This window comes from Kogia breviceps, chromosome 5, assembly GCF_026419965.1.
Source record: "Kogia breviceps isolate mKogBre1 chromosome 5, mKogBre1 haplotype 1, whole genome shotgun sequence".
NCBI classification, from domain to species: Eukaryota; Metazoa; Chordata; class Mammalia; order Artiodactyla; family Physeteridae; genus Kogia; species Kogia breviceps.
Window position 1 is genome coordinate 12,817,569 of NC_081314.1, and position 26,396 is coordinate 12,843,964.

The 26,396-nt window shown below is 44.7% G+C and overlaps 1 long non-coding RNA gene across 2 annotated transcripts; it reads left to right on the forward strand.

Moving 5' to 3' along the window:
• The first annotated feature begins 892 nt into the window (after nucleotides 1-892).
• On the forward strand, nucleotides 893-22,424 carry LOC131757463 (uncharacterized). 2 transcript variants are annotated; one of them, XR_010840614.1, is made up of 4 exons: nucleotides 893-1,002; nucleotides 17,994-18,136; nucleotides 19,170-19,487; nucleotides 21,816-22,424. It is a non-coding gene; the product is annotated as an uncharacterized lncRNA (long non-coding RNA). The 2 variants fall into 2 exon arrangements; XR_009335895.2 differs by lacking the exon at nucleotides 21,816-22,424 and having other exon boundaries at nucleotides 19,170-20,793.
• Nucleotides 22,425-26,396: the final 3,972 nt, after the last annotated feature.

Genomic DNA, 26,396 nt, shown 5'->3' on the forward strand with positions numbered 1-26,396 from the left:
CTTTTCTCCCTGTCTTTTTACTGTTATTTCCATTTTACTAACTCTGCAGAATTTTATATTTGAAAGTCATTTATAGGCCATCCTGTAATACTCCTCTGTAATAAAAATGCTTCATTTACAAATATTTAAATTTTAAAAATTTCTTGGGCTCGTAAACCTCTAAAGTATTAAAAATTCTTCTGCAGTTATTACTCAATCTTTAGAAGTATGCAATTGATTAATACAACATATGTATTTTATATATTTTGATAAATCCTAATTAAATACAAAACTAAAATTTTATTGACTGTCTTGCCCAAAGAGATGGATGGTGCTGTTTTATTTATTTGTTTTTATAATTAATTCATGTATTCATTAAAGAATATTACTCCTAAAATGAGGCAGGCTTCAGCATCAATGTTTTTTCTATTTTTCATTGTTATAGTTGGAACTGCTGAGCAATCTTGTTCAGGTGGATGGCAGTGGAATAATGCCAGACCTAATCTCCCTCGTCCCCCCAATACAGGACACCCAGTTCAATTTAATGTTAGATAAACAAGAATAATTATTTTAAGTGTATCCTAAACATTGCATGGAACATACTTATAATACATTATTTGTTTCTCTTCTGAAATTCAAATAAATCCTAGAAGGAGTTTTATCACAGCAGTATTATTCAATTCTTTGAACTCCTGAGTTACAGGCTAAAAATTAATATAGTGGTTGATCAAAAAAATCTTTTTTAATGATCTGTCTGTTGATAACTTAAGTCCTCCTTCAATTTTGTTAAAAACAAAAATTGGAAGCCACACGATGTGTAAAAATTGATTTGTCACTGAGTTATTAGAGCCATTCATTTTCTTAACGCTTATATTCATATTTTGAATTGTCTCTTTGTTTTTGCTCCCTAGAGGCAATATTCTGATCAGATACTGGATGGAAGACAAGCATGCCTTTGTTTGCCAAGTAGAATGATGATTGTGACCTACGATATTAACCGCAGGTACTGGGTCATTATGGAAGGTGAGAATCTGGACATTTAAAAAAAATCATCCACACTCCCTCAAACATAGCCACGGGGAAGTTTGTGTGTACTCTTTTTCTTAGTATGTTAGGGCTGCTATAACAAGACACAATAGACTGGGTGGCTTATAAACAACAAACATTTATTCCTCGCAGTTCTGGAGGCTGGGAAGTCCAAAATCCAGGTACCAGCAGATTCAGTGTCTGGTGAGAGCCCGCTTCCTGGTTCATAGATGGCCGTCTTCTTGCTATAACCCCACATGGTAGAAGGGGCGAGGGAACTCTCTGGGGTCTCTTTTATAAGGGAACAGCAGGATTAGCCATAAATGAAAAGAAGGAGGCATATGAGGCAATAAAAACGATTACGGTATCTTGCCAGCCCTCACCTGGCCCCAGGGGGTGTGGGACCAAAGCCCCGCTAGCTGGACTTTTCCACCCTCAAATGTGCTTCTTGAGCCAAGAAATCCAGCACCGACCCCCAGCAACCCATGCTGTAGCACATCCTGCCAGACCCCTGGAGCTCCCTGGTCCCTGACCTTTACAACTCTGCCTTGAAAACAAACTGGGCTGAACCCCCTGTATGGCTGTATTTGGAGATGGGGCCTCTACGGAGGTACTTAAGATTTAATGAGATCATACGGGTGGGGCCCTGATCAGCTAGGATAGTGTTCTTATTAGATACCAGAGAGCTCACTCTTTCTATCTGGGTGCACACACCTAGGAAAGGCCATGTGAGGACATAGCAAAAGGGTCAGAGAATAATTGTATTTCAATAATTTTCACTGAGATCTAATTGACATGTAACATTTGTTTCAGGTGTACAACGTAATGATTCGATATTTGTATATATTATGAAACGATCACTACAATAAGTCTAGTTAACATCCATCACCATACATAGTCACAAATATTTTTTTCCCCCGTGATGAGAACTTTTAAGATCTACTCTCTTAACAACTTTCAAATATGCAATAGAGCATTGTTAACTGTAGTCACCGTGCTGTACGCTAGACTTCAGCTGTTTATCTCCACTTTTTTCCAGCAAGTAGAGTGGTCGCGCGTTCACCAATATGCTTCAAGCTAGGGGTTGTTTTTGCTGTAATGCTAACGATGATAGTGATGATGATAATTACCATCCCTCAAGGACTTATTGTGTGTAAGGCATGTGCTGCTTTACGTTACATCATTTAATCTGCACTAAACACCAGGGGGGTAGTTATCATTATGTTTATTTTGTAGCTGAAGAAACTGAAGTTAGATCAATTTGACAATTTGCCCAGAGTCACGCACAGCTGGAGTAGGATTTGAACCCAGGTCTGACTCTAAGTCTGTGCTACTAACTTGCTACAATTTACTGTTTCCAATGATTAAAAGTAGTCAGCTTTAAAATGTGTCACGAATATGTGTACTTGGGATCTATTAAAACAAACCATAACCCTTTTATGGGGAAGTAAGCAGCTGTTGTTCTCGTCTGTCCTCTATCTGTCCTCCTCACCTGTCTACTTCTTTGAGGGGGACTGCCACTTCCCCGCTGGAAATCCTGTGATTCTGGTAGCGCGGCCCATCACAGTGTTTCACCCCACCCTCATGGGGTGTGTGATCAGTCCTGGCCAATCGTGGTTTACCATGACCTGGACTGTAGGGATTGGTCCAAGAGGTAGGTATGTGACCCAAGGAGAGCCAATTAGAGCCTTCCAGTGGGATTTGACCCACAGTCACCAGAAGAAAGAGGTTCACACTTTCTGGGTGATTACAAGTAATGATGATCTAGCCCTGGGATTGCTGGCGGACATGTCAACTGCTGCTCCTGCTTGGAGGAAGCCTGTCTGCCCTGGGAGAGAAGGCCAACCCCGGGAAGGGAAGTAGAGTCACGAGCAGCAAACTCAGGGTGTCCTGATGACATGGTTTTTGAGCTCCTGAATTCAGCCATCTCTGAGACAGCTCCACCTGTGGACGTCTCAGTTATGTGAGCCAATAAATCCCTATTTATCTTTAGTTCTGTTTGAGTTGCTTTCACTTTTAACTGAAAGAGTGCTGATTAACATGCTGTACTAGTTTCCTATTGCTGTAGTAACAAATGACCACAAAGTTAGCGGCTTAAAACAATACAAGTGTATTACCTTACAGTTCTGGGGGTCAGAGTCTGAAATGGGTCTTATAGGCAACAGTGAAGGCATCAGTGAACCCGCTGCGTTCCTTTTGGAGGCTCTGGGGAAGAATTTGTCTCCTTGACCTTTCCAGCTCCTAGAGGCTGCCTACATTCCTTGGCTTATGGCCCCTTCCCCACTTCACTCCAACGTCTCCTTCCACTGTCCCATCTCCTTCTCTCTGACTCTGACCCTCCGGCCTCCCTCTTATAACAATCCTTTTGCCATGTGAGGTAACATAGTCGCAGGTTCTGAAGATTAGGACAAAGACATCTTTGGCGGTCTTTTATTCTGCTCCCACACATTCTCAGGAAGAGGAATCTCCACTGATCACCGGGGAGGTCACTTTTAATCGCAAAGCAAATGTTCCTTCTTTCAGATGGCCCCAACAGAGTTTAGCACCAAGTTCCCCACTGCTTACCTTGGAGCACCTGAGGGGGATTCCTGGGGTCTGGTGAGGAAGTGGCTGGCTGGTCTTTCCCCTGCATCTCCGCATACTCTGCTAGGGGTCAGAGGAGACCCAGAGCTCCAGAACAGTGCAAGTGATTGACATCAAGGTGCAGCTCACTGGGGAAGGGGCGAAATACACTGTTCATTTGCTGTTCTTTCCACTTTCTCAAACTTGGATTTGGGTCTTCACCTCATAAAATAATAGACCTAGTTACAAAATAATAAATAATCATAATAAATAATAATAGACCACGTCATAAAAAATAGACCTAGTAGCCACATCAACCGGCCCAAATATGCATTTAGCATGACATCCTTGATTCTCAAATGTAACTAAAGGATCTTTCTATTATAATTAAGAAAAGGAAAACAAAATAACTGGAGGGGAAGAAGATGATTAAAAACATCATTACAAAAAAATCAAAGGAACTCATGGGCTAGTAGGCTCCGTAAGTAGCTAGTTATATAAGTCAAGACAGAACAGTGCCAAGTTGTAGGAGGGGGAGCAGGGGACCCTCTCACCAAATGGCACTCTGGCGTATGACGGAGCCCAGCCTTGGCCCTCTCTGTGGCCCTAGACCACAGTAGTGCAGACTAAGGCCTTGAAGCCTTTGGTTGTTCTCCAGGCCTGAGAAAAAAAAATGATAGGAGCAAATAAGTAAACGATGTCACCAATAGATTATTAATTTTAAGGCACTCCCCAGGGCAGTTAGAGGCACTTTTGCTGGTCCTCAGTTTGGGATTCCAGGGCTGGGGGGATGGGGTGCACTGGGATGATTAGAGGGGGCAGCCTGTGTGTGGAGGAGGGGGAACCAGAGTCTGTCCCCGGGGCAAAGTGAGCGGAGGACTGTTTGAAGTACCCATTCAGGGAGCAGACAGAGAGCAAGCTGTGAATCCTGAAGACAGGAGAGGTGGCCCAGCTGGCAGGGACCAAGGAGTCGGGGAAGACCCAGTGGTCCTAGGACTCTGTAAGGAGAAGTCTTTTAAGCCATGTCCAGGGCAGGTTCAAGAAAGTTCAACCTCCTGGCTCTCCTTGGCCCTGAGGTGCTCCTTGCCTTGTATTGCACAGTCACTGGAGTTTGCAAAGTGAACACCCATCAACTCATTCGTGCTGGCAACAGCCTCTCGGGGTAGGTAGGTATTAGGTCAATAAGTTGAGGACCAATGAGGTAACGGGACATCTTCAGGGAATTTGGAATGTCAAGGCTTGAACTTTAAAATGAAGTGAGTAGTATTAACAGAAATAACTTTGAAAATTGATTAATTCATTCAGTGAGTAATTATTGAGGGCCAGCTACCATGGCTACTGTGGGGATGCAGCTGTGTATAAGAAGGAGGGGTATCCTGCCTGCTGGACTTCACAGCCCATCAGGGAAGACAGTGAGGAAGGAGCTCCAATCCCCAGAGGCCGGTAACCTGCAATCTGACCAGCGTTGAGGTCTCGGTACTGACCCCACCTACTCAACCCCAACAAATCTAGGTGTCTTAGCAGCAGCAGGATTTCCACTGACGATCAGAGTAAGCTGTTTCCTGAAGATGGAAATTCCTTCTTTCTTCTCCCCAGTGCAGATCTTTGGGTCCAGCACAGGAACTGGAGTCTAGAGGGGTCTCTTAGCAGTGGGGCTGGGTCTGCCTGGCCCAGTTGGGGAGCTGGGGAGACCCCGTGGCCAATCCTGCATCACTGCATGGTATCCCAAGGACCCTGACCTTCTGCTGCCCTGTGTTAGGAGACCCTGACTACGGCTCCTCCCAGCAATTCAGAAAGCTGGAGAACCTCCACAGAATACTGGCTCTCCCCAGCTCTTGCTGATGGACTTGTCCACTGTCACCCCCGGGGCCCTAATAAGATCCTAGTCCTCTAATGGGGCCTTTGTGTCATTGTGATACCACTTCTCAGGCATGACTCATCTCTTTCACTTCACAGCCCACTGGCCTTCTGAGTACAAGGCATCACCTGACTCCATGGGAAGAATCACAGAATCATAGACTTAGGAAGTGGAAGAGATCATCTCATTATAGATCAGAGAAGTCACATGACCTACCCCAGATCACACAAGCAGTTTGAAATTATTTATGGATGGTAAATTATAGACCCCAGCAATCTAGTAGCATGGATCAGAGGTGGGCTCTGATTCAGACACCTGAATTCACATCTAGGCTCCATCCCTAAGAGCTGAATGGCCTTGAACAAACCAGTTAATCCCCCTGAGTCTTTCCTCACCTATACTCAAGGGTTAGAAATGGTACATATCTATCATTATGTGTCATACATCTCTGTGTAATGGTAAACATCTATTTATTGTTGGCAGAAGAAATGAGACAATCCATGCATGGTGCTTGGCACACAGTAAGCACTCAATGACCATTAGCTGTTATTGTTATTTTTGTTATTATCACTACCCTTCCTCCCCACCTCATCTCCTGGTGAATACTGACCCATCACCTAGGGAATCGTGGTTTCCCTTATCCAAACTACCACTAAAATGTATATGGACATATTTTGTGATATTCAGACTTTCTTCCTTGCACTAGACGTAATCAAGAGCACGTCTCCTCCCTCTACTATACCGAGGACTCCCTTGGACAGTAGTGGCATTGCCTTAAATATATTTATATGTTCCTTAGCAACAAGCACTTGTAGAAACTGGCCTTCAACAAATATTTGTTGAAGGAATAAATGAATGACTAGAGACTCTTTTTGAGAGCCCTAACACTTACTCAGGGACGTGGACTCCAAGGAGGCGTCACAGTGGCCCCTTCCGGCGATGACTTGATGAAGCACAAGGAACCAGGACATTTCCCTCCCCTGCCTTTGCCTCCCCCCACCCCGCTGACAGCAGGAAGGGCCTTGAAGGAGCTCCGCATTCCACCTTACTTGCAGTAATCGAGGACAAGAAAATGCAAGCCCTCCCAAGTCTCCCCAAAGACCATGGATCCATCTTGCAATCAATGAGTTTGAGGGTGGGAAACGGGCAGGGGTTGCGCCCTTTTGATTCCAGAAGCAAAGCCTGAGAACACAAGGTAAAAAGTGCTGACACGATGAAGATAAATAATATGCTCTGTGTTTTTATAAGTTACTTCAAAGTCACTCATGTTAATTACCTCAACATTTTGGCTTCTAAGATAACTTTCTAATTACCCAAGGAGAAAGTGGCATGAACACAAAATAATTTCCCTTTAAAATGAAGACTCATTTTAGAATTGTATGGGAAACATCAAGCTTTATGATGAGAGAAGATATATTGTAGCACAATATAAGCACAAGCCTAAGGCAAGGTCATTTCTTGCAATAACAAAGGATCCCAATGACAATTAAATCCCTACCTAACTGATAGGAGAGAGTATCAAATCATGAAGGCCACCTTTTAGCAATTAGAATCACCACAACCTGAGAATTCATTCCCTCAGTTCAGAATTTAAGCCTGAAAGAGACTTTGGTGGGGTTTGGAGGATTTAGGGTTTTGTGAGGTAATGATATGTTGCTCAGAGATAGGATTCCAAATTATACCTCGGTTGAGCATAAACAAGCCCTTGCAACTTTAACTACGGAGCTGGTGCCTGGGGCCTCTTTAATGAGAGAAAGTCTAGTTTGAGTGCTGGATCAGATTTCTGAAGCTGTGTTTCTGACAGAGGAGGCCATGTGACTCATCACTGCTGATGCTAACATTGGTCTGTGCAAAACAAACTCTGGACCAAATCCTGAAAATCTCAGCCAGTGGTTTGCAGTGTCCCCCCCGCCGGGGCACCAGCACTGCTCCCTGGGGCACCCGCACTGCTGTGGGCAAGACCACGGCCATCTCAGATAGAATTCCTCAGCAGCCTCCAGATTACCAAGAAGGCTACATTTTAAGGAACTGCTAAGGATCACTGTGAACATTCAAGGACAGCTTTCTGTTTCCAGCTTGAATGGACTGGGTACCCTGACTAACAATCTGAATAAAAACAACCAAAAATTCTGGTTATATATTTAAAATATCTTTTAAAAATTTTATTTTTAAGTTGTGGTCAAATACATGTAAAATTTACCATCTTAATCATTTCTAAGGGTAAAGTTCAGTGGCATTAAGTATATTCACATTATTGTGCAAGCCTCACCACCATCCACCTCCAGAACTTTTTTCATCTTGCAAGACTGAAACTCTGTACCCATTAAACAAAAGCTCCCATTCTCCCCACCCTGTAGCCCCTGGTAACTGCCCTTCTACTTCCTGTCTCTATGAATTTGGCTACTCTAGGTACCTCATATAAGTGAAATGATAACAATACCCTTTTGTTTCTGACTTATTTCACTCAGCATGAGTTCTTCAAGGTTCATCCACGTTGCAGCACGTGTCAGAATTTCTTTTCTGTTTGAGGCCGAATAATATTCTAGTATATATTGTACTTTGTTTACCCATTGGTCTGTCAATAGATATTTGGGTTGCTTCCATCTTTGGCTTTTGTGCATAATGCTGCTATGAACATGAATGTACAAATATCTCTTTGAGACCCTTCTTTGAATTCTTTTGGGTATGTACCCAGATGATACATAGTGATGATAGGGTAGTTCTCTTTTTAATTTTCTGAGGAACCGCCATACTGTTTTCCATAGTGGCTGCACCATTTTACATTCCCACCAATAGTGCACAAGGGTTCCAATTCCTCTACGTCTTTAACAGCACATTATTTTCTGCTTTTCTTGATAGTAGCCCTCCTCGTTGACATGAGATGGTATCTCATTGTGGTTTTGATTTGCATTTCTCTAATGATTAAGGATGTTGAACATATTTTCATGAGCTTACTGGTCATTTGTATATCTTCTTTGGAGAATGTCTATTCAAGTCCTTTGACCGTTTTAAATCAGGTTGCTTATTTTTGTTGTTGTTGAGTTATATGAGTTAAAGAACTCATATATTCTGGATATTAGCCCTTATCAGATATATGATTTGCAATTATTTTTCTCCCTTTTCTCTTGGTTGATTGTGTCTTTTGAAGCAGAGAAGTTTTTCATTTTGATGTAGTCCAGTGCATCTAGTTTTTCTTTTGTTGCCTATGCTTTTAGTGTCATATCCAAGAAATCATTGCCAAATCCAATATCATGAAGATTATGTCTGATATGATAGCGGTCAAAAGCATGGAGAGGGCTTCCCTGGTGGCGCAGTGGTTGAGAATCCGCCTGCCGATGCAGGAGACACGGGTTCGTGCCCTGGTCCGGGAAGATCCCACATGCCGTGGAGCAACTAAGCCCGTGAGCCATGGCCGCTAGGCCTGCGCATCCGGAGCCTGTGCTCCGCAACGGGAGAGGCCACAACAGTGAGAGGCCCGCATACCGCAAAAAAAAAAAAAAAAAAAAAAAAAAAAGCATGGAGAAATCTTGACAACATAAGTAAAAGAGTAAGCCACAAAATCATACACAATGTACAGTTCCATGTAAGTAAAAACATACATGCATATGTCAAAAGAGTATAAAAACATGCACGGGGTTGATACACGTCAACTCTAGGCTAGTGGTACCTCTGGGAAGTAGATAAGGGAAAGGAAGTAAGATGAAGCTATTGTATTTGTAAATATCTGCAATTTTCATTCCCTAAAAAGTATATTACATGATGGTGAGTACATAGATGTCAGTTCTATTATTTTTTACACTTTTGACACTTTTATATGTTTGAAAAAACACTTGTTTTTGTTCCAAAACAACCAAATAAACTATAGCTGGAACACATGATGTAATATGCTTATATTCAATTTTAAGGTTAACTGCAGAGCTATTTTTAAAACGCATGACTCAAAGAGTCTGGCGATCTCTGGGTTGGTCAGCTGAAAGCCCCAGATGCAGATCTCTCTCCCCAGCATGTAACACTCATCCTGGACTGTCATGAGCAAAGGTTCCAAGGAAATTGGTAGGATGCTTGGCAGGGAGTCATCAGGTCTTACAAGTATAAACTGGAATGTGAGAAGAAAACTACAGGTGGGTACCATAAAGAGAGGTCATAAGATACGTGGAGAAAGAATATTGTCATTAGACAACACCATTTAAAACATTTGAACATTTAAAATAGTTATTAACTGTGGATCAAGTGTGCATTGGGGTGATAATTCAACACAAACTTAGGGTGTTCCTGCCATATGCAAAGCTCCATGAAAAGTCCCACAGGGCAGAGATTTTTCCAGCATGTTACTGTCCCTCTTTGGGTCGGGAAATCAATTTAGTGGATTGTAACCACCTTTTTTTTTTTTTTTTTTCTTTCTTTAATGAAATAGAAAAGAAGGGAGATGATCTGAGTGTATACTATGCTGTAAGGAACAATTGTCTCATGAGACCTTTATTTTAGTGATATTCAAAATCAAAATGGAGACCCAACCAAAGCAACCCACCCAACATAAACAGCTCTTATGGTCATACTGATTCACTCCAGTACTTATATACTGGGACATGATGTTAATTATATTTCTGATGGTGATTGTAATTAAAAATGTTTGGAAAACATTGCTGACGAGGTTATACATTTGAACGAGATTTATGACGAACCCTTATGATTAAGTAGTGCAGCCTAATTATAAAAACTACATAGGAATAAAATGAATTAGTAATTATTTTACCACAAAACGGATGACTCTGGGAAGCTCCTCCATTGGGATGAGCTGGGAGATGTGTGTGTGTGTGTGTGTGTGTGTGTGTGTGTGTGTGTGTGTGCAGGGGAAGCCCAGAGAAGCAACTGCAAAAGAAGGAATTAGAAAGACCTAGGAGGGCAGGTGGGGAACAGGAGAGTAGAAGAGGTGGAGACGGAGAGACCGAAGGGACCAGAGGAGAGAGGGAGGAGGGCAGCTGCCCTGCGAAGTGGGAGTTCCGGCGAAAGAGATTGTAGAGAGGAACTCCAGGAGGGTCTCTTTGTGAGGGGTGCAATGTAATCACCCTTCCACCCCCAAACACATTCGGGAAAAAGATGGGTGTAATGGATTTGTGTCAAAGTCACCTTAAAGCAATGATTTATTTTATGTTATTTATTTATTTTTGGCTGCGTTGGGTCTTCGTTGCTGAGGGTGGGTTTTCCCTAGTTGCGGCGAGCGGGGGCTACTCTTCATCGTGGTGGACGGGCTTCTCATTGCGGTGGCCTCTCGTCGCAGAGCACGGGCTCTAGGCGGGCAGGCTTCAGTAGTTGTGGCACGTGGGCTCAGTAGTTGTGGCTCGCGGGCTCTAGAGCGCAGGCTCAGTAGTTGTGGCGCAGGGGCTTAGTTGCTCTGCAGCATGTGGGATCATCCCGGACCAGGGCTCGAACCCATGTCTCCTGCATTGGCAGGCGGATTCTTAACCACTGTGCCACCAGGGAAAGTCCAAAGCAATGATTTTTAAAAGCACCTGTCTCTATCTAATTATTTTGTTTAATTTGTTGTCTTGTTTAACACAGCATTTTAGGAAATCAGTAGGTATGTGATTATTAAAACACAGACTGTCTTTCTGGGCTGGTGATAGAAAAGTTGTAAAGCTGGACAGTCTGTCTTTGGGTGCCAGTCTCCCCCTTCTGGTCTGTCAGGTGCTCCGTCCCAAGAGTTGACCACTTAGCTTCACTGCTGGCCTCTCTTCTTTTCCCCTTACACCCAATCCCTAGATTTAATCTCAGCAAAGATAAGACATCGGATATTTTTCTGAAATCCAAATGATGTGTTTGCTGATCTCACTCCAAGTGAGAATGGAGGCGTGAGTGTGTGCAAGTCTGGCCTGATGGCACGCACACGCCAGCTGTCAAGGCAAGGAGACATTCTTTTGGAAGGGTCAGGAGTGCTGGGGAGGGAGGTCCTGCAATGATGACAGAAGTGGTGTTTTTTTTTTTTTTTTTTTTTTTTTTTTTTTTTTTTTTTTTTTGCGGTATGCGGGCCTCTCACTGTTGTGGCCTCTCCCGTTGCGGAGCACAGGCTCCGGACGCACAGGCCCAGCGGCCATGGCTCACGGGCTTAGTCGCTCCGCGGCATGTGGGATCCTCCCGGACCAGGGCACGAACCCGTGTCTCCTGCATCGGCAGGCGGACTCTCAACCACTGCGCCACCAGGGAAGCCCAGAAGTGGTGTTTTTGAGCTGGGTTCTCCAGACGTAGAATGGGAGGAGGGGTGGGCCGTCCGTTCCAGAGGTGAAATGGCGTGAGAAAAGGCAGACCTGCTGGAAGGACGGGGACGGGCAGATTGGGAGAGAGGAGGGGGATGGCAGGAGAAGTGCTGAGCAGACCTTGGTGCCAGAGTCAGGCTTTGGACAGCACGCAGCAGGGACGCAGAGGGGCTGACACCACCAGTTCTGGGCTTGAGGGGATTAAGGACCCATGTTCCTTGGGAGGAAACCGTCATCAATTCATTTCAGGGAAGAATAAGGAAAGGAGAGGACACACTCACCTTTCTGAGAATCCGGTCATGGTTGATGCTGGTTTTCAAGTCCCTTTTGATGGCTGGACACACGGACGTCTGAGTCTGTGCACAATGCTTCTCGTATGTTTTCAGACACTTTTGAAGAGCTGGAACAATGGGTAGGGGTGCTCCTTTAGTTTTTCGTTTTCCTTCCTTTTCTCTTGGCATTGTTTCTTAGTGTTAGATTCCACTTGGATTCTGAAAACAGTAACTTGCCCTGAAACCCAACACACAGATGTCTTTTTAAGGAGCAGATCACACTTTCCCCACTAAAAATTAGCAAATATTGCTGCATACCCTTCTCTGAAAATCATAAAGTGCTTCACTAATCTTTTTTTCTTTTTTAAAGAGTCTTTTGAAGGCAGATTTTTCTTTTTGCAGATATACACGTGTACATTAGAAAGTTTCCTACTTTTATTTATTTATTTTATTTGGTTGCGTTGGGTCTTAGTTGCAGCAGGTGGGCTCCTTAGTTGCGGCTCACCAGCTCCTTAGTTGCGGTACTTGGGCTCCTTAGTTGTGGCATGCGAACTCTTAGTTGCGGCATGCATGTGGGATCTAGTTCCCTGACTAGGGATTGAACCCGGGCCCCCTGCGTTGAGAGCACAGAGTCTTAACCACTGTGCCACCAGGGAAGTCCCAGTGCTTCACTAATCTTAAAATGAGAGTGGGGAATCAAAAGAGAGCAGAAAATGTCAATTTGCAAGGTCTGTACTCATGGGACCAGGTTCTTTCTTTTAGATTGTTTAAAATGTGGGCAGTACTCATGGAACTCAAGTATTAAGGAACACAATTAACATTAATAGTGGACACTAAATATTTTCAAGGACATTGATTTAAAAGTGTCATAATCCTCTTCATAGACATACTTCTCGGAGGCAGTAATTAGAGTGGTTAAGAATGTGGGCTTTGGAGGGGAGCAGACCTGGATTTTAGTTTTGTCTCCACCACTTGATTCACTGGGAGGCCTCAGATAAGTTATAAACACTCTTCTTCAATCCTCCATTTCCCCATCTGTAAAATGGATTATGGTTGTCATAAGGGTTAAATGAGATAAGTTTATAAAGCACTGCACAATGCCTGGCACATAGTGGAAGCACTTTTAAATTATTATTGATGTTATTATTATTCTGCTGGCCGCAAGAATCAGTACTGATTTTGTCAGTGGGATTGCTGGATCATATGGTAATCCTATTTTTAGTTTTTTAAGGAACCTCCATACTGTTCTCCATAGTGGCTGCACCAATTTATATTCCCACCAACAGTGTAGGAGGGTTCCCTTTTCTCCACACCCTCTCCAGCATTTATTATTGTAGCATAAATTTTTGTCTTATATATTTTGAAGCAAATTTAGAACTGATAAATTTTCCTAGGGGATATACCCTTTTGACATTATTTAATATCCCTCTTTGTCTCTAGAAATGCTTCATGTCTCAGAGTCACAGTTCCCAAACTGTGTACTGAGGTGCACGGAGGCACTGCAAACCTACAGGGCACCTTGGGATATTTCACATTTTCAAGAGAAAGCTAGCAATATCTGTTAGATACCATGTGAGCTACTGGGGGTAGTTCACATTTTCAAATTAGGTCACACTTGCATTAGTATCCTATTGCTGCATAACAAATTAGCCCATCACGAGTGAAAAATATTCTGGAAAGGGAGAGTGAACGCAGAAGAATGTAGAGACACAGGTACTGGGGTAAGGGAAATCACATTATTAATAGCCCTGGTTGGGAGTTTATAGGTTGTCTAATCCATCTAAGCCATCACTAGGATGACCAACTGTGCCAGGACTTTGAGTGCTAAAACCAGGAAAATGCTGGGCAAACCAAGATGGTTATTCACCCTACCAGTCCCTCGACCCATGGCTACCACCCAGGTGTAGCCCCAGAATTCTGCTCACAGCTATGCTCCAGCAGCTGCTGCAGAACAACCAGACCTGGCAGCTACCCAAACCTATCTGCCATCTTGGGCCTGGTCTAACTTCTTGTTTTACATGGAACAAAAATGAGACCTGGAAAGGGAAAGAAGGGGTTTGCTCTGGCTGGAAACAGAACTGAGCTTACTGACTCTCAAGACCATTTCTGGAAAGCATCTTGGGCGATGCTTATCATCAGGCAATTGGCAAACACTGCATAGCATCATGAGAGACTGTGTGGGTGAGAAGTGGGCGTCCCAGGCTTTGGGTCAAGCAGAACTGGTTTGAATCATGTGTCTGTCAGTTATTAGTGGGGTGATTGTGGGTAATCAACTTCACTTCCCCGAACCTCATTTTCTTCATCCGTAAAAATAGTGGGAATATTACCTTTTTGACATTTGTGAGGATTAAATGAGATAACAAATGTAAAGTTCTTTTCATCAGTAACATGGAAATGATGGTGACAGAGAATTGTTATGAGGAATAATAAGTTAGTACATGACAAATGCTAAGAACAGATCCTGGCACATAGTAAATGCTCAGGAGGGAACCTGAGGCATAGTGAGGTTAAGTGATTTGTCTAAGGGCAGACACTGGTAAGTGCTGGGGTTGGGATTCAAATTCAGACAGTCTGGCTCCACAGCCCAAATCGGTAACCACTCTAAGGTACCGCCTATTAGATACCTTTATGGATTGAATATTTGCACCCCTCAAAATTCATTATGTTGAAGCCCTAATCTCCAGTGTGACGGTATGAGGCCCTAGGGAGGTAATTAAGGTTAAATGAGGTCATGAGGATGAGGCCCTAATGATAGGATTAGTGCCCTTATACAAAGAGATACCAGAGAGATTACCCCCCACCCACCCACCACCCCACCCCTGTTGAATTGGCCATCACCTGCAAACCAAGAGAAAAGGCTTCAAAATAAAACCTACCTTACTGGTATCTTGAGCTTGGATTTCCCAGCCTCCAGAACTGTGAAAAACAAGATTTCTGTCATCTTTGGTATTTTATTATGACAGCCCAAGCTGACTAAGACAGGTGCTATACAATATTACTGCTCACAATATCAAGTATTTCTCATCAGCTTTTTCTGGGTATTTACAGAAGCACAAAGTGTACACGCATACATTCTATTAAGACCCTCTTAAAGCTTGAGTTTTTTCACTTAATATTTTATCCTGAGCATTTATTTCTGTCATTTCCATAAATGTGTAAATGTGTGGCCCAGGTTAGCAGCTACCTAGGTACTCAAGGCCAGCATTGATTGGCTGATAAGTTAATGAATATTTATTGGGGGCCTAAGGAGTAGATACCCCACCCTATGACAGGTTTTCTCATCTTGTCTGGCTGTGACACTCCTGGAATTGGGACGGTGGGGATGGGGGCTGAGGGGGTGAGAGTTCGGGCCGAGGGCCCTGCCCCCTGTCCCGGGCAAGAGGGGGAAAAAGATCCCCGTTCTGAGTCCCCTGCCAGCCCAGCTCCAACAGCGGCTGGCTCTCAGGGGACAAGGAGGAGGGCAAGGAGGGGCTGCTTTCGGTGCCTTCTTCAAGACCCCAGATGCACGCAACAATTTCAACAGGTTCCGTAAGAATCCTCACTACCCACCGAGGCCGGAAATCCTACCCTGGGGATGTCCGGGTGGGGAGGGCCGGTGTTGCTGGGGCGGGGGAGAAGCACAACCTCCACGGAGCCCAGGTCCCAGCCGGTCTGTAACCAGGGGCCCCCCAGTTCGGGGTGCCGAGCAACCTCGCGCTCATCCTGCACGCTCCCGGCCACTGGCCTGCGGCCCGCACTCACTCGGGCGCCCGGTCCCTGCGCCCCTTGTCGGGTGGCTTTCAGCGTGCGGTGTGCGCCTGTGAATATGTAACCGTATGTGGCAAAAAGGACTTTGCAGATGTGGTTAAGGTTACAGACCTTGAGATGAGGCTGTTTTTCTTGATTATCTGGGTGGGGCCCAATCTACGCCTGAGTCTCAGAACAGGAAGCTGGGAAACTGTCCCTGCTGTGCTCAGAGAGAGATGAGTGATGAAAGGAAAGGTCAGAGAGATGCAATGAGAAGAACTCAACTGGCTGTTGCTGGCTTCAAAGATGGCAGAAAGGGACAGGAGCCAAGGAAAATGGGCAGCCTCTAGGGGCTGGCGAAGGTGTGGAAATGGATTCTCTCGATGGAACCCAGCCCCGCTGACACCTTGATTTTAGTCCAGTGACACCCATGTGGGACTTCTGACCTCCAGATCTATCAGATAGTAAATTATCTATATCTATCTGTCTGTCTCTCTCTCTTAGGGTATAGAAGAGGCTCTTAGTGAATGTTTAACAAAAGAATGAATAAGGAAAGAAACTGGACTAAATTAATTCACAGTAAACTGCAAACGGAAAATAGTCCCATAACTCCTCCACACTGGCTGTAGTTTTTTAAGCTATATTTTAAACCCAAATGGCTCTAATTTGGCACAAAGTGAGTTGAAGCAGTGGGGAAGGTCAAGGAGGGCAAGGAAGGATCCTCCATTTGGACAGACATGACTTTCCAGTGAGCGTGCCCCCATGAGTCGGCACCCCTGCGTTATTTCCGCTTTGTGCAGCCACTTTCCTTCCTCTGCGGGGCCCTAGTCCAGCCTTTCTAAGTGGTAACCAGAAGGGCAGTGAGGGAGAAGTCTGGAGTGGGGTGAGAGAATACACTTACAGGTCACAGACTAGGTCTCAAAGCAGATTCTTAGGGAACAGAGAATGATCAGGAAGACCAGCCCCCAAGAGGACAGTGACAGAGCAAGGGTCAGAAGCTAGACAGGCCATTAGAGAGGAGAGGAGGAGTCCCTGTGCACAGTGGGCAGGTTTATAAAAGAAATGTAACACTAGGATTAGGGTCAGCTGCCAGTGTCAGAAACCCATTAACACTGGTTAGAAAAATATAGAAGTTCATTTCCCTTTCATGTTAATGAAATTCAGGGGTAAGCAGTCCAGAGCTGCTACAGAAGGCCCAAGATCATGAGGAATGCAGGCTCCTTCTGCCTTATTATTTTTTTAAATTAATTTATTTATTTTTGGCTGCGTTGGGTCTTCATTGCTGTGCACGGGCTTTTCTCTAGTTGTGGTGAGTGGGGGCTACTGTTCGTTGAGGTGCGTGGGCTTCTCACTGTGGTGGCTTCTCTTGTTGCGGAGCACGGGCTCTAGAGCGCAGTCTCAGTAGCTGTGGCACGCAGGCTCAGTAGTTGTGGCTCGCGGACTCTAGAGCGCAGGCTCAGTAGTTGTGGTGCTCGGGCTTAGTTGCTCCGCAGCATGTGGGATCTTCCCGGACCAGGGATAGAACCCGTGTCCCCTGCATTGGCAGGTGGATTCTTAACCACTGTGCCACCAGGGAAGTCCCTCCTTCTACTGTATTACTCTGCCATCCTCAGTGTGTGACTTTAACCTCACGGCTCAAAATGGGTGCTGAGCTCCAGCCATTTTGTTCCCATTTCAGATAGAAGGACGGAGAACTGGACAAAGAAGGACATGTTCTCTCCCTTTAAGGACATTTCCCAGAAATCACGTATAACACTTTTGCTTACATTCCATTAGCCAGACCTACAGACATGATCATACCTAGTGGCAAAGGAGGCTGGGAAAGATGGTCTTTATTCCAGACAGACATGAGCCCCGTGAAAAATGGGAACTTCTGTTATTTACAGAAAACGGGAAAGACGGATATCGGGACATAACTAGCAACCTGGGCTGCAGCATCTACCAGCTGCCAGGACCCCAGAGATGGCCACTGGTACAGTGGGTGGGGTGGGCACCAGTTTGAAAGTACTATAGGAATTCCTCATACATTCCTCAAGCATCTGTGAGTCAGAGCAGCCTGGAGCTCACTTCGGAGCTGTTATCATTTTAGGTGTGACTCATCCACCCGGGCTGAATTACTGGCAAGGCTAAGCAGGTATTTTGAGCTCCTGCAAAGCTGGGAGACAAAACGACAATGACAAATGCAGGGGAAGAATCTGATATTTCATATTTCAAGAAAAACCCTAGCAAAATAGTTTTGAGAAAAGCCAGAAGTTTGTTGAACTTCATTATCTGTCTTTCGCAGCATAGTGTTGTTTTGTTTTTTTGATTTATGCATAGGAGGAGGGTGGAGGTTCCATGATCTTTTTGGTTCTCGGAACCCTGATCAGACCCTCAGAATCAACACTGATATCAGCCAACCCCATCCTCGTGCCTTGTTCCTTGCTGACTTTCAGCCACCAGAATCTTAGAAGGGCTTTGAGGTGAGTTTGGCTTTTGGGGGAAGGAGGCTGTTCTGCAGCCGGATACGTAGGAAATCATATGCCAGGGGGTAGGAAACCCAGGAGAACTCATGACAGAGAAGAAAAAGGAAGAGGGAAAAGAAGGAGGGAGAGTGAGCCAAGGAGGGAAGAGATATAAAGGAGGGCGTGAGGTCAGAGCGGTCAGAATAGCTCAGGGGCAGTCCACCCAGGAGGAAGTGGTTTTTAAATGTCTTCACAAATACATCCATTCCTCCCTCCAAAAGGCAGGCACTAATCGCTCTTTCTTTGAGTGTGGGTTGGACTTAGTGACTCACTTCTAACGAATAAAATATGTTGGAAGAGATGGTGTGTGACCAGGTCATAAAAGGCATCATGACATCCTCCTTGTCCCCTTCTTGGATCACTGGCTGTGGGAGAAGCCAGCCACCACTTGGTGAGGACACCCAAGCAGCCCTGGGAAAGGCCCAGGGGGTGAGGAACTGAGACCTCCAGCCAAGGGCTATGTGAGTGAGACATCCTGGAAGTGGATCCTTTAAGCCCATTTAAGCCTTCAAGTCCTGCAGCCTCATGAGAAACCCTGAGCCAGGACCACCCGGCTAAGCCTCTCCCAGAATCCTGACTCTCAGAAATTGTGTACGATCATAAGCGCTTGTTGTATTTAGCCATTAAGTTCTGGAGTAATTTGTTCCACCTCCAGTATATATAACTAACACACCTAGAAAACTTCTTTCTCAGTAAAGGAAGGTTTGCAGGGACCTAAGGGGTGCATGACTCAGACGTTGGTGGCCCTCCGGATGTCCATTCTCCACTTCTGCCTCCCCGAGGGAACTCAATGTTGGCACATGGTTCTGTAAGCCAGGCTAGGAAAACATCCCCCGGTGCTCCTTGCGTTGGGATAACCACGTGACATCGCGCAGGCAGATGAGACAGAAGCTGAAGTTGATAGATGGAGGCTTCCCAGAAAGCTCTTTAAAGAGGCAGAGCCAGGTAGCATGAGTTTTTGTCTTCTGTTCTTACATTTCTTCTCTCTCAGAATGCAGTCATCGTGCTAAAGGTAAAGCTGTCATCCTGTACGTCATCCCCAGACATCAACCACGACCCGGGTGGCTGAGAGGATGGATGCAAAGATTAGCGGCTCTGATAGCATAATGGAACTGCTGAACTTATCCGGGCTGCCCTCCTCTGAGTTCTCAATACATAAGGAAAGGAACACCCCGGTTTATTTAGGGCAAAGCTGTTCAGATTTCTGTTACCCACAGCAGAATGGGCCTTTCTGGAAACAGGAACTCCTTGACGGATGCATCTTCAGATAACGTGCAGACATTCAATTACACAGTGAAAAAAGGATGCGGTGAGCAGGCAATTTTATTTAGCATTTGTATTGTTGACCCATCTCTGAAAGCACGTAGTCACTGTTGTGAGGAGAACAGGGACTGCTGAGGCAAGAAATGATGACACGGTCTCTTTGGGCTCTCAAGAAGAACACGGGGTTTTGAACCGAAAACGTGCAAGCCGGCCCTGCTGGCAGCCAGGCCCTTGGTTTCCCAATCTGCATGGAAGCGACGTTCAGGCAAGCCCCTCACCCTCAGAAACGTTTGGAAGGAGAGACAGAACAAGGCCATTCTCCAAACACAAAAGTGACTAACCGACCCCCTCTTCTGATGGATCTGAGTGACTGCTCTCCCTTTACCAGTTACAACCAACTCTAGTGCCCCTGTTTTCTAGATAACATTAGATGTCCAATTACCAGAATACTCTGTTCTTCTTCGCAGCATATCCAGTCTAGGGTTGCCCACCACCTTCCAAATCCCTCCTGAGAATCACCCGGCACTGGGCAGGTCCTGTGAGAAGCCCCTGCCAGCTCCCTCTCCTGAGCCTCTGGGACCATCCTCTCCTGCTGCAGCAAGCTCAGTAAACCTAACATCTTTTTTTCTTAGACTGCAGGTGAGTGTCTGGTAATCTTTGGTCAGCGGGCTTTAACAGAACATCCCAAAGCCAGAGTTTTAAGGCCCTCCCACCTCTAGTGGTCCAAATAGAGGTTCAGGAATGGGTGCCAGGAGCTCCTGGCAGACCGCAGCATCTTGGGGACTGGAACTGCTGCTAATTCACTCATCCTTGCCCTCAAATACCTTGTTCTCCACATCTGTCTGTCTGTCCTTCCAGCAATGACTGGAGGGGTAGGAAAAAGGACAGTGGACCCTGAGGCAGCTGTCACTACCATGCCCACATCCCCTACCAGAGTTCTGGGGAAGCTCCCCTCTCCTGTTTGCTCTCTGTGTAGTCATCATTCAGTCCCGACTGGGTCCATGTGGAAAAAAGAGGTAAAATCTACAGGGAGGAAACAGTGATACCCCTGCGTCAGGCAGGGAAGGAGGGAGTTTCTTCTAGGGCGTGCTTAGAGGGAAGAGGAGATTTTCCTAGGGTTGGGCAGGCCTGAGATTCATCGGCACTAGATGTAGGGGGTTCATTGAGCACTGGCCCTGCAATCATTTGCAGGTGTTTCAGAAACATGTTCTGATCAGAAAAGACATCCCAAATGAAGATTATAACTAAAAGGGTCAAGGCGTGTTTTCCAATGAGAGAGTCTATGGAGTAGGACGTCTGAAAACAGGCTTCAAATAGTTTTTGAAGGTGAACAGGATGATGATAAAAAACTGAGTCTTTTTTTTTTTTTAGATTTTTTTTTTTTTTTTTTTTTTTTTTGCGGTACGCGGGCCTCTCACTGCTGCGGCCTCTCCCGTTGCGGAGCACAGGCTCCGGACGCGCAGGCTCAGCGGCCATGGCTCACGGGCCCAGCCGCTCCACGGCATGTGGGATCTTTCCGGACCGGGGCACGAACCCGTGTCCCCTGCATCGGCAGGCGGACTCTCAACCACTGCGCCACCAGGGAAGCCCAAAACTGAGTCTTCAATGTGGGCTCTATCAGTGCTTCTCAACCCGACTACATATTAGAATCAGCTGGGAGAGTTAAAAGAAGGCCTGTGCCTGAGACCCTACTCCAGTCCAATCATATTAGAATTTTTCAACCAAGGAGATAATAAAAAGCCTCAGGAAGCTCCTTTTATGCCACTTTCACTGTATTTACCAACTCTTTTGCCCATCAGCTCTAAGGATCTTCACTCTCAGTCCGTCTGAACATGGGGGTAACAAACCTCTTCTCAAAGCCTGAGGCCAACCATGCCCCCCTTCCTGGGCCGGATGCCACCAGGCTCTCTTAGGCCAAGTCTGGTCACATCTCACTTGACCAAATGGAGATGAACAAACACCGATTTTGAGATTGTATGTTTTGCCTACCAAGTTCGCAGTGATTTTTAAAGAAAGCTATTACTCAGTGACTCAGTATTGAGAAGGTGGTGGTGAGAATGTGTCTCACATATGCTGATGGGAGTGTAAACTGGAACTCTTCTGGGGTGAGATTTGTCTGTACGTATCAATAATCTAAAGCTAGAAATTCCACACCTGGGATCCTATTCTAGGAAATCGTTTAGATTTATATGTAGGAGTTAGAATGCTTTCAGCTGCCCGCAGCAGAAAACTCAATTAATGTAACAGCAGTAATCATATATTCATCGCTCATGTAACAAGAAGTCTGGTGGTAAGACATCCTGGAATTGGTTTGGTGTATCCATGACGTAATGAAGGACCTCCGACCTTTCTTTTCCTATTCTGCCATCCACAGTTTGTCGTCTCCCCTGGTGGTGGTGCCATCAGCCGTTGCAGCTCAAAGTGTCCTGTCCTTATGTGACAGTGGCCAAGCAGAAAAGAAGAGAGAAGGGGCAAAACGGACCCTCTTCAAGAAATGCTTTCCCAGAAGCCTCTGCAGCACTTCCCTTCTCATTTCATTGTTCAAAACGGGACCACATGCACGCCCCCTAAGGGACGGTGGTGGCCACGGTGGACGCGGCTGCCTGCACAGCACCAGGGCACTGTTGGGAGGGAAGGAGGGCGAATGACTTTTGGGGAAGCAGCCAACAGTGTCTGCCCCAGGGAACCAAAATTTTCATACAAAGATGTTTGATGTAGTGTTATTCATAAATATAAAGAAAGAGAAACTATGGGCTTATGGAATTACAGTACATTTATTTGGATGAAGGAACTACTAAAACTAATAAGGCATGAAAGCTGGCTTCTAACGAGGTCTGTCTGACTCCAAACCCACTTTGTCAGTTGCTGCTTCCTCCTTGGGTTTAACGAAAGCATTCACAACAATAGAAGCAAAAGCAATAGAAAAATCTTCCAAAACTTAGGTTACTTAATAAAAAACAGTCAGTGCAATGCAATACCCCCATTCTTCAAGGACTAGGGTCAGTCAGGATAAGGAGTTCCTGACATCCTCATCCCAGCTGTCACTTCTGAGAGATTAGTAGACTCTTCTGAGATTCTTTGCCTGATTCCTGCTGAGAGACCAAAGACAGCTAAAAGTTAAAATAATGTCAGTTTGTTTCCATGGTTTCTGCCTGCTTTACTGGGTCACTCATAATGTAATTCAAACACCAAACCCCTTCAACCAAACCCAGGGTATATGAAAAAGACTGATCGAAGAAAAGCGATTACCGATCAAAGAAAAGCAATTTAGATGATGGTAACATGATTTTCTAGCAATAATGGAAGATCAGTCAAGTCAAAAATAAGGGATTCTTGTGGGTCTTTGGCTCAGGCCCTCCCTCCTCATGGGTCTACCAGTTCTCTTCTATATGGACCAGTCGGTTGTGAAGGCAGCAAACCCTACTTACTGGCCTGCTACTTTTCTCAGGCTACTTGCCTTCTAGAACTGTACTGTCTGCCTTCCCCCTTTTCGTTTTTCTATCAGAGAACAGAAGGCGGTGTCGAGGGAAAGCTGGACGCCAGTTTAGTCGTTTTGTTAGTTAATAGGTTTGGCTATAGGTTTGATGGGAAAGAAAAATTGCTACCTTTCTTTGGCACTGTGATGTGGTTGGATACGAAGTATCTAAAATCTAGACATCTCAAAATTCACAATGTATTTTCCTCTCAAAGCCATGCTTGTGTTTACTCAGAATAACCACAACATTTTTCCTGGGCTTTGCAAACGCCGTCACAAGCTCCCTCTGTTTGCTTTGTAATAAGGGTGCACAGTGAGAGCTGCAGTCTGACGGGCTGGGGGAATCTCACCACCTTGAGGATGGATGGACCCACACTGGCCGTGGTTGCTTGACCATTTCACGCTCCTACCACAATCTCATTTATTTCAGAGATTCGGTTTTCCATTTAGAGGTGCTGCGCTGGTGGGGTGGCTTGAAAAACAACGACAAGGACAACAGCAGCAATCACTTTGCCTGCAGCCTAACAGCAGAAATGGGCGCGTGGCGTGGACGGACACCCGTGAGAGCAGAGTCAGTGCTCTTGCGCTCTTCCTCTCCTCGGGCCCTTGTGCCACAGCTCCCCACCTCCCCCGACACCCCCGCCCCACTTTGGAAATCTAGTCTCTCTGATCTGGATGCTTCGCTCTCTCTCTGGAAAACTCCCACTCATTCTCCAAGGCTCCACTCAAAGTTTCCTTCCTTCCATAGGGGCTCCCCAGGTCTCCCAGGCAGAACTGATGTCTCTCTCTTGGTTCTCATGGTGCATGAATACCCACCCAACTTGTATGGGGATGGTTTCGTTTTCTGCTTTCTTGACTATATTTCAAGTCTTCCAGAGTCAAGATAGTGTCTTTATTTCATTTTCGTAGCCTGATTTAAAAATTATGGAATATTTCCTATATACAATAGAACATGTACATATGTGTATACAATAGAATGTATATGTAAAACACATATAAGGTCATAATAATAATTATAATAAAAACATTTGTGTGTGTAGCCAACCTTCGTCTAAGTACAGAGAATGGGATGCCCTCCCGTGTGTCCTCTCTCCCTTCATCCCACCTTTCTGAGGTAACCCCCCCCCTCAGCTATGTATTATTCCCTTGTTTTTCTTTATAGATTTACAACATATGTATACATCTTGTAAAAGAATGCCTGTTGTCCCCAATTGTTGGATTGGGGATTTAAAATTTTGCCAATCTAGTGAGTGGAAAGCCATATTTCACTGTAATTTTAATTTGCATTTCCACAATTATTAATGAATTAATAATTATTAATGAGTTGAGGCATGGTTAAATGTGTTTATTGGTCATTTGGGTCTCCTTTTTTTTTTTTTTTGCGGTACGCGGGCCTCTCACTGTTGCGGCCTCTCCCGTTGCGGAGCACAGGCTCCGGACGCGCAGGCGCAGCGGCCATGGCTCACGGGCCCAGCCGCTCCGCGGCACGTGGGATCCTCCCGGACCGGGGCACGAACCCGCGTCCCCTGCATCGGCAGGCGGACTCTCAACCACTGTGCCACCAGGGAAGTCCTGGATCTCCTTTTTCAGTGAAAATCTGTTCTTTCTTCTATTTTGCTACAGGGTTATTTTCTTTTTCTTATTGATTTGTGGGGATTCATTTTATATTTAGATACTAATCCCTTATCAGTTATTTGGATTGAGAACATATTTTCCTAGCCTATCGTTTGCCTTTTCAGTTTCTTTATGGCTTTTTCCGATGAAGTCAACTTCCTGATTTTAGTGTGATTTAATTTGTCAATTATTTCCTTTTTTGTATGACATTTTTGTGTCATGTTTAAAAACCCTTTCCCCCATGGTCTTAAAGATATTCTGTATTTTCTTTTAAAACCATTAAAGTTTGACCTTTCACATTTAACTGTTTGTCAAGAAAAACAATGAAACAATAAAAACAATAATGTGGACAAAAGACCCCTAACTGATCCCAGCCCTATATTCACTGGAAAGTCAGTCCTTTCCTTGCAGACCTGTGGTTCCCCTATCATGTGTGACTCACAGGTATTGGGCTCTGCTTATGGGATTTTTTTTTCCTTTTTAATATGTTTATTCTTTTTTAAAATTAATTTTTATTGGAGTATACTTGCTTTAAAATGTTGTATTAGTTTCTGCTGTACAGTAAAGTGAATCAGTTATATGTATACATATATCCTCTGCTTATGTGCTTTTGTTTCTGGTCCTTTGGTGTAATTTTCTGTCCTTGGACCAGTACCATACCATTTAAATGACCAGAGCTTTATATCAATAGTAAGTTATATTTCTTGACAAGGCAGTTCCCACCACCCCACCCCCCCGCCCCCATTCAGGAAAATTTTGGCTATTTTTGGCCATTTCCTCTTTCAAATACGTTTTAAAATCAGCTGTTCAAGTTCCATGAAAAGCTCCATTCGAATTTTGGCTGACATTGAAATGAGTCTAAAAGTCAACTTGGGGATAATTAATGCTTTTGTGGTATTGAGTCTTCCTGTCAATAAACATTTATTTTGGTCTTGTCTCATGTCTATGGCTGAGAACTGCCTGGTGGTTCACGCAGCCCAATTCCCTTTTCTTTAGCTCACAGCGGGACTGCATTTCCCAGCTTCCCTGGAAGTGTGGTGTGGCCCCGGGTGGGTGGGTTCTGAACAGTGGAAGGAGAGCAGACGTTTCCTCGGTGGCACACTCCCGGGCCTGGCCCTCCTCTGGGACCCTGTTCCCTCTGACTATTCCCCTTACTGTAGACGGATGCAGGGGATCCTGAAGAGGATTCTGAGAGCCCAAGAAATGATGAGGCCACAGATTAGAAGAATCTAGTTCCCCAGTCCCTGTGTGAAGGCTTCCCACTGAATACCCACATTGAACTGTTGGGAGAGAAAGGAAAAAAACCTTCTATTGTGTTCTGCCATTGAGAATTTGGAGTTTGTTAGAATTGTTAGTTTATACTAATGAACCTCTCAATTACATTTCATAGTTTGTTTCCATAAATCTGTCTTTTGTTAGATTTCCTCTTAGGTATATCATCTGTTTTATTGCAGTTATATATGGTATTTTGTAAAAAAGAAATTTTTTTTTTCACTGTTACTGGTATGTAGAAACACAATTAGGGTTTGTATGTGACCTATGTCCAACAATCTTGATCTTATTAATTCTATTAATTTGGCTGCAGAGTCTTGTGGTTTTCTATAAGGACTATTACATGATTTAATGTCGGTTTGTTTTTTTCCTTTCCAGCCATTCCATCTTTTATTTCTTATTCTTTTATTATTTGTACAAGTGAGGACCTATCAAACAATGATCAGTTATGAGAACAAGCGTTTTCATGTTGTTCCATTTTTTAAGCTTTCAGTGTCTCATCATTGAGAAGGGTATCTGCCATAGTGTTTTAGGGATAGCCTTCATCTGATTCCTAGTTTTTTACAGTTTTGTTTAATCATTATTCAAAGCTTT